General features: G+C 40.5%; 1 protein-coding gene across 1 annotated transcript in view; it reads left to right on the plus strand.

Moving 5' to 3' along the window:
- The window catches only part of wnt5b (wingless-type MMTV integration site family, member 5b), a 76,234-nt gene that overhangs the window by 29,035 nt on the left and 38,519 nt on the right, over window positions 1–8,680 (plus strand). The gene's annotated exons all lie outside the window — the stretch shown is intronic.

The following is an 8,680-nucleotide window of genomic DNA, read 5'->3' on the forward strand; positions in this document are numbered from 1 at the left end:
ACACACACACACACATACACTTAAACACACAGGACAGCACGGCCACACACCATGTGTACGAACCAGATTTGGCTCCGTCCTCATGTCTGCCATACGGTTGATTCCTCCCCGCTGTGCACACCCTGCAGGCCAAACACACAGCACTCTGAGCACTGTGTGTGTGTCTGTGTGAAAGTAGGAGGGAAGGAGAGAGAGAGAGAGTCTATGTGTGTAAAAGAAGGAGAAGCAAATATGCAGCCAACAGACCAGTAGCAAAGGAGAAAACAGAAACATATTTTACCAGAGAGCCATGTTTCAGAGGAAAAATTACATTGTTCGCACTCTAGAACTGTTAATATAATTGTTTCGTTTCTGGACATGGATACGTTATAAACTGGATGTGTTATATACTTTGGGTTGCAGCTAATTCATTTTCTGTCTTGGCATGTGATTTGATGGGACACGTTTGTTTGTTGTTGTTGATTTGGAGCTTGGAAAATGTTTAGGAAAATGAATACTGGAGCAGAAGCCATCAAAGACATTTTAAGGCTGAAATTTATTTTTTTAAAAGCATGAAAGGTTTTGACAAGATTCCATGTAGCTTTGACGGATGACTGGGAAACAGATTGTAATGACACTAGAGACATCACTTATGTTCACACAAAATGTTTTAAATTTGAAAACACATCTTTTTCTCTGCATTTTGAACTTTCAGCTGCACTGACGTTTTTCAAACCTCTTAAAAAAGTCTTGTGTTGTGTACCAGAAAGAGGAAGAAACCAGCTGCCTCAGTGGCCACTTTTTGATGCCAGTATAGCCAATCACACAACACAGGTGTGTTTATTCTGTCTGGTGACTTTACTAGCATAAAATAGTGATTTTATCAGTGGACTGCAGCACAGGATTGCAGGACTTTCTGTTGTCCTAAATGTGTCAATAAGAACAGGTACATTGTGAGTTCAACTATACTGAAGCACAAAACAGGCAAAGAATTGGATGTTGTGTGATGACAGTTTTGCTGTTTGAGTGATGGACAAACTCAAATCATACTTTCATAGCTGTGTCTGCGTGTAGATTTTGTCATCTGCAACAATTCATGCAAGATGCGCGCAGGCATCCGCGTGCAGTGCAAAGTTTATGACTGACTGGACAATACGGGTGGACCATAAATGCTCAATGCACATGTGTGAACACGTCCACGTAAACAGAACCCAGTGCACATCCACTGTCCACCCCGCTGTCCACATCTGGGTCTGTTCTGGAGTATATCAGGATCTTGAGCAAGCTCAGTGTGGGCGTAGTCTGAGACTCAGCAGAGTAACCGGGCTATGATGCACAGTTTTGTAGTTTTAAGACTGAAGAAGAGAAAGGAGAGATTTAGCTATTTTCATATTATTCTATTCTATTTCAGTATGAATAGAGACATTTACTCCAAAATGATGTTGAAGAAGTCTATTTTAGAGTGATATTTCAACAGAATGTTTTAGATATACCTGCTTCAGTGTGGGCATTGTCTGTGTGAATACTTTGGTTAAGAGAGTTCTAAACAGCCATACATTATGTATTTCATTCACACATGTTGAATGATAACCAGGAACACTAGAAGAATAACATACAGGACCCACACACATACATTCTTCTTCCATATGCAGATTCCTGTGTAGGCAAAAGACAAGAGGAAGATAGAGAAATCACAAGATACACAAATGTAGGAGAGAGGGAAAAGAAAGGAGGAAAGGAAGAAAGAAAGAGAGTGAGGGTGGATAGACAGCAGTCTCTGTGAACCTGCATAGACAAGCTCAGTCATGCTGCTTCGGTGAGAGAGAGGGAGAAAAAGCAAGGATGTTTTGACAGCTCGGAGCCATCACAGCAGCAGAAGGCTGTGTGTGTGTGTCTGTGCGTGTCTCTGTGGGTGCAGGTGTTTGTGTGTCTGTGCACGTACTGTATTTGTGTGAGTGTGTGTGTGTCTGCATGCACACAAAAGACTAAAGGCAGAGACAGACAGTGGCGTTTCTTCTGATTCAGAGACAAAGGGGGAGAAAGGAAGTCTAGCACAGAGCCTGGATGAAGGACAAGAAAAAAAATATGTGACACTGTATCTGTGTGTGGTGTATATAAATGTGGGCATACATATTGATATGTGTCAAGGCACCTGCCACCACGTCCCATCATGCATCATTCTGGTCACGACAAGGAAAACCAACATATTAGAGAGCTGTTGATGAGCAACTAATAGTATTTTCCACATTATTTCCCTTCCCTTTCATCAGTGTAAAGACAGAACAAGCATATATACTCTTTAACAGCCTCGCCCTACTTCACCTTCACACAGCTCTACACAGTCACACTGGGAGCTGCCCTGAACAAACACAATCTTCTGCAGCTGCCACTGAGCAGCTCAGGAGCAGTTGGAGGTGAGGTGTCTTGCTCAAGGGCACCTTGACTTGACTGTAGGTTTTTTTATTCCTCTCCTTTTAAGTGAAGGAGGGGAGACTCATTCACCTCACCTGAACTTTCCTAGCCAGTCTGGGGGTTTGCACCATTGACCCTCCAGCCACAGAAACCTGCTACTGTTGTGCTGGTGCCTTTAGGCTACTCTTGGTTCAGTTGTCTATAATTGACAGCTAATGTTTGCCTGTCTCATGCTGAAAATGCTTTGTGACCCTAAAGCTTTGTAGCGTTTGAACATCATGCAACACAAAAACTCAGTGAAAAATACTGGATGATGAAATGAAACATGAAATAATTGTTTTTTGACCACAAATATAATCCCCATATAAGTTGATTTGGCTAATACGTTAGCAAACAGTTGCCAATTTACACATCCAGCAGACACAGACCAGCATTAGCATTCATTTGGAGTCCAATATCCATCTCCTTTTAGCTCTGTTTTTGGCCTCCACCAACTCCTGAGGGAAATATCTGGCTCTTTAGCTGCTAAATGTGCCACCATGTTCACCAACTAGTCGCTAAATTTATCTGTCTGCTGTTTGGTGCTGAGCAGGTAGTGTACAATGGGTTTTTTTAGAGATATGTTCCTGAAAAGAGCTGCCTTTTGTGGCTGAAAACAACATTATGAGAGTGGTGAGACAGAGCAAAACACAATAAGCTAGTGTGGACACAAGCTAGTGCTGCATTTAAAGCTTAATAGAACTGAAGGGAAGCCCTTTGTTGTACAAGTGTTCACGTAATCCATTGTTAATATAAAAATATTGATTACAGCCGCTTTAAAATTAGGGTTAGCTTCATCCAAGCCCAACTGATCTCTACAACATCTAAAACATACTCTATTAGATACAGCAGTTGGTGAAACTACGACATATAAGCCTTTCAGGTTTGAGTTTTCTACTGACAGTCTGTCTCATACATTCTCATTGTTTCTGCTGCCTGTTTGCCAGACAGCCAATGCACATGAGCAAATAGGCAGAGTGAGTGTCTTCTGTTTGACATGTGTGTGTTTGTGTGTGTGTGTCAGAAGGAAGATGGTTGTCATTTTAAGAAGCAAAATGATAGGAGGATTGTGTGTGCTGGTGTGTGTGCATGCTTGCATGTGTGTTAACAATGTACCCCCATGTCCCCCTGTGTCAAAGCCCGGCTAAATCAAGTCAACCATGCTGCGTTTGTGTATAAGTGATAAGTGCGTGTGTGTGTGTGTGTGTGTGTGTGTGTGTGTGTCAGAGTGTATGTGCCAGGCCAGATCAATATTAACTAATCAATAGGAGAAGACAGCTAGAAGGACCTTGGGGACGGCAGATACACACCTGGTGTACACACACACACAGCCCGCTTTGTATTCCATCCTCAGTTTCTCTCTTTATCTTCTCTCACTCCACCTCCCATGTCTCTCTCTATTCGTCTGTTTTTAAAATCTCTTTCTCACACAAACACACTAATTATCTCACTCTTTTTCTCTTTCACTCCGTTAAGGCTGCAATCACATATCACTGCCCGGGTTTTTTCATCTCGTCTTTCTTCTTATTTCCTGTGCTTCTTCTCTCTGTATCCAAAATCAGGTTTATTTTGTTGGTTAGAATTGTGAAGGCTGGTTGTGTGAGGGACTGAGTTCACGCTTCTGTTTATTTTTTAAGACAAAATAAAAATCCAGTCTGACTTTCCAACCATGACTCACACGACTCAATATTAGAGACAAGCTGTGTTCAAGTAGCAAACAAACCTGGTACTGCAGGTTTTTTCAAGTCCGATCACATCTGTCGAAGCAGCAGTGGAAAGATGAGGTCTTTGCCACTCAACGGTGAGGAAAGTTCAGCTCCTGGCACACATCTGAGTGCAGCCTTCAGCACATGTGCTCCATTATAGTGCATACTCCAAATGCTTGACAGAAATTAAAACACATGTATGGAAGCAAAGGATGGCCTTAATGATTTGAATTTTATTTTGAAAACTATCTGCCTGAGTTTACATGGTTTGAATTCCCCTATTCAAAAATTTTAATTGTCCATTTAACAATTTCTAATAAAGAACTGCACCTATTTCACAACGTTAACCATCTGTTAAAAAGGCATCACATACAGACGCACAAGGTAGCCTTCAGCGTCTGTATAGGATGCAGAGGGGCGTGACAAAGTAAAGTAACCTGGCAAGACAAGTTTAAATTTAAAAAAATTCTGACATGAATTTGTGGACCTGGAAGTACATATGGCATTTAAAAAGATATGAAATAAATGTAATTTGAGCAACTTGAATACAGGTTTTTTAAATGTTGTACATTTTAATTTTCTATCTGAGTTTGTGAAACAATTAAAATGTTTTTTTTTCAAATTACACAACTTTAAACTACAAAAAAGGGAATTAAAACTACATGAAATCAGATGATATTCGAACTAAAATATTTCAGTGCTACACATTAATCAAATACATACACACACCAGCATGGTATTTCAGTAGTGACTCAATTTCCCCCTCTGTGAGGAAGTTGTAGCCTTCCTGCTCACCCTCACTGCTTCCACACATGGAAGCACATGCCCCTCTATTGCAACACCTGAAAAATCCAGCAATAAAACAGGTTTGATGAAAACTGTATGAGTATTGTCCAACCTGAGTCTCATTCTATAGCTCTGCCTCCTTAACCCTGTGCCATAGACTAGTAGCTGTAAATGTAGCTTTTGCCAAATCCTGAATTGGCAGCCTGGTTATCAGCTAGCACACCACAGCTCTGGTGGACGTCTGATGCACTCACTCAAAATGCAAATTGAAACTGTAATTCATTTACTGGGAGATAAGAGTGCTACTCTGTCTCAATAATGCCTTTATAGATTGAATATTAAATAACCTTTCGATGGCGATTTTCTTACGGTTTGAATGTCCACTTCCTGGGTTAATTGGATTGAACGGGAAGTGACTCGACTTTCAGCTCAATCGAATTCAGTGCAGGTGCGGACAAGTTCACAAGGCTCTAATTCTATAAATTTCCTTATGCTTGAATAATTTCATGCTTCCTTTTATTCATCAGTATGTATCAGTCTAAAATTAGAACATGTGAAACAATACAGTTTTCACTTCACGCTTTCCTTGCAGCTTTCTGTTTTATTTTGTTTGGTGTATAATTACTCCAATAACACCAGTTTATCTGTTCCTGTCATAAGAAAATAATCGTTTAAAGAACTATAATTTGATTCAATATTGTTGGTATGATTTTCAGAATTTCTTGTGAGCATGGTCAGGGCTGATATTTGTGTTTTAAAAGGGTGCAAGCTTCAGATTATTTAAAATATTAGCAAAAGATTTGATGAATAACATTGGAAATTATGCTTAAAGGGGGATTCCAAGTCAAAGTGTTTCTGTGTAAGGAAATAGAAACCTCTAAACTGTGTCTAAGCTTCAAGCCGCTGGGTGGGATGTTTCCATGGCAGCAGTTGAGAGCATGGCGTTGGAAGACACGCTGTCAACTTTTGTGGTTCGGATGTACCACTGACTGAAGCACGTCATTGTCCTGTATCGCCTGCGAACTATGACACAAAACACTTTCTCCCCCTTTTTAACATGCCCACATAGTGCTGGTTATTTAACTTAAGCAATTTTAGATATTTTTTTGCGTTGTTCAGTTTGTATCCCATTCAAAAAGTGGTAGGCTAACTGGCTAGCGTTAAATGTCTCCCACTTGCGATGGCCCAGACTGTGTGAATCACAACACAGAGTAATTAGCCTGGACAAAGCCTGGCTAGCTGTTATTCCCTGCTTCCAGTCTTTATGCTAAGCTAACCGTCTCGTGGCTGTAGCTTCACATTTAGCCTACGAAAATGAGAGTGATATCAATCTTCTCATCCGGCTCTCGTCAAGAAATCAAATAAGCAGCTGTCTCAAAATGTCAAGCTAGTCCAGCTTTGTTTCGCCAGCGGCCATATCATCATCGAATGATTATTTCCTTTCCAAATGAACATCGTTTGTCTTCTCTGCAAGTCAAAACAATAAAATGTGCGGTTGGGTTTTGGGTGAAGCAGGTTTTAGACTGAAGGTCTAGTCAGGAAACTCTTATCACATGTTCTTTCTACCTGGTCTTTTTCTTTCCTACACTCACTGTTAGCCTCCAAACATTCCTAACATCTACCCAGAAACAGCCCTGAAAAATCATGCTTGTTAACGTGTTGAAATCTCTCTGTTCCAACACACAGCGCTTCCTGTCAAATCGGCTATGTGATAAAAAACCCACTCGACTGTTGCTGCAGTTTTCTGTCTCCCTTTCTGCCCATTTCCCGTGTTTGAGAAAAGCATGACAAATTTTAAACAGAGTAAAGAGAAAGAAAAAGTTTCTCCTCATTGATGCCTGAATGACAAGCTGAACTGACAGGGAGGTACAGAGAGCCAGCAGAGAGGCACAGACATAACTGGGTGTCTATGTACATGCATTATGCACACACACCTTCAATCACACGTGCACAGACAGGAAGCGCACACGAGCGCACCACACCTCCCACGCTACCAAAACACTATCTCACCTGACAAATTAGAATGTGTGCGAGCCTGCCTGGTTTTTGACATTGCAGGTATCTGTCACATTTCTGTCAGAGCTTCACGTTGGTTTCACATCGAGAAAAAGAAACCCAAAATGAACCCACATGTCATCCCCCCACCAACCCACCTCCCCCCTCCCCTCTCTCTCTCTGTCCGTTCTCTCCTCTGTCTTTCTCCACTGGGTATTGTCGAATGAAGCAGGAATATGGAGCAGAAGTCAACATCACATGCTGCATAATTTCCAGTCTCCTATTGTAATTGCTGAGGCTTTTATAAAAGATTCAGCAACAACGTCCATGGTTTGATTGTGAATGAAGCAGGGTCTTACGGTTTAAATGAAAGATTTTGTGTGTTGTTTTTTTTTTTCCTTATCCAATCGGCTGGAGCTAACATTGATCGAGCACAACTGCCAAGAATGGACTAATGCTAGGTGTTATAAAGTATAACAACAATCTTGATTTGAGTAACACGGTTCATTCTGATAGCACAAATATTGAGGGAAAAAGCTGGGACTAATATAGCGATGATGCTAGAATAAAATGGTTTAATAAATGCATTTGTTGCCTAATGAGGAAAAGGCCTAAAGCAGTAAATGACCTAATAAGAATATGTGATAAATTAATGAACAGTTGAACACCCAAAGGAGCTAATACGTGATGGGTTCTCTCGTCTACATGCTGAAAAATACACAAAAGTAGTGTTAAAACAATTACATTTTGATTAGTGATGAATCATTTCAGTCATTTACCTTGTAAAAATACTAAACAATCAGTGGTTCAAGCTTCTCAAATGTAAGAATTAGTTGTTTTTAAGAAAAAACTGTAAAAAATGTAAAATTGTTGTCATTTTGGGCCTATGTGACTTGTATTGGTGTTTTTAGTGACGCTAGCTGTGTGGCTCCAGGCGTGGCAATGTCTGTTGGTTGGTCGGTCGGTTGGTCCACACTGATATATCTTAATAAGTGTTTTAATAATTAACAACTACCAGATGGACTGACTTGAAATTTGGTCCTGACATTCTCAATCTTACTGACTTTGGTGATCCTTGGACTTTTCCTCTAGCACCACAGTGAGGTTGAAATATCTCAACAGCTGGATGGGTCGCCATAAACCTTAAAGATCAAACTTTGGTTACCCTCTGACGTCTCATAACGCCATCATCAGGTCAACATTTGAATTTGTGTAAACAGTAGCATGTTAGTAGTTAGCTCAAAGCACAACCCCAACAACAACCCCTTGTTACACTATTTCCACCATTTAACGGACTAAATCATTAAGTCAGATTAACTGAAAGTGTTAATAATATGTTGGTGAAAAAGAAAATGAGTCACAGAGACAGCTGAAGAAGGAGAATCATGTTGCATGTACTGTTTCAAGAGCACCATCTCTGGCCAGAATTGTTCTAGTAAAGAAAGGACTGATTGTAATCCACCCACTTCTTCTTCAGAGAAAGATCATCAATAATTAATCACTTAGGAGTTGGATGATGTCACCGTTCCCTCCTTTTGCTGCAAAGTTTGACTTTCTGAAATGGAAAGAATTATTTTTGACCTTCGCCTAAATTCTTACCTTTGTAGAAAAGCAGCTCATTACTTTCTGAGGAATGTGCAGCAGAGGTGTGTGCGTGCCTGATGTCCAACTGAAAATAATTAGCTGGTCTGTTGGGCAGCAAAGTCTGAGAGAGGCAGATGCAGGATTTCTGCATAAACTTTTAATATGTGTGTGTGTGTGTG

This window comes from Morone saxatilis, unplaced genomic scaffold (assembly GCF_004916995.1).
Source record: "Morone saxatilis isolate NCDOM2014 unplaced genomic scaffold, NCSU_SB_2.0 Contig10, whole genome shotgun sequence".
Classification (NCBI taxonomy): Eukaryota; Metazoa; Chordata; class Actinopteri; family Moronidae; genus Morone; species Morone saxatilis.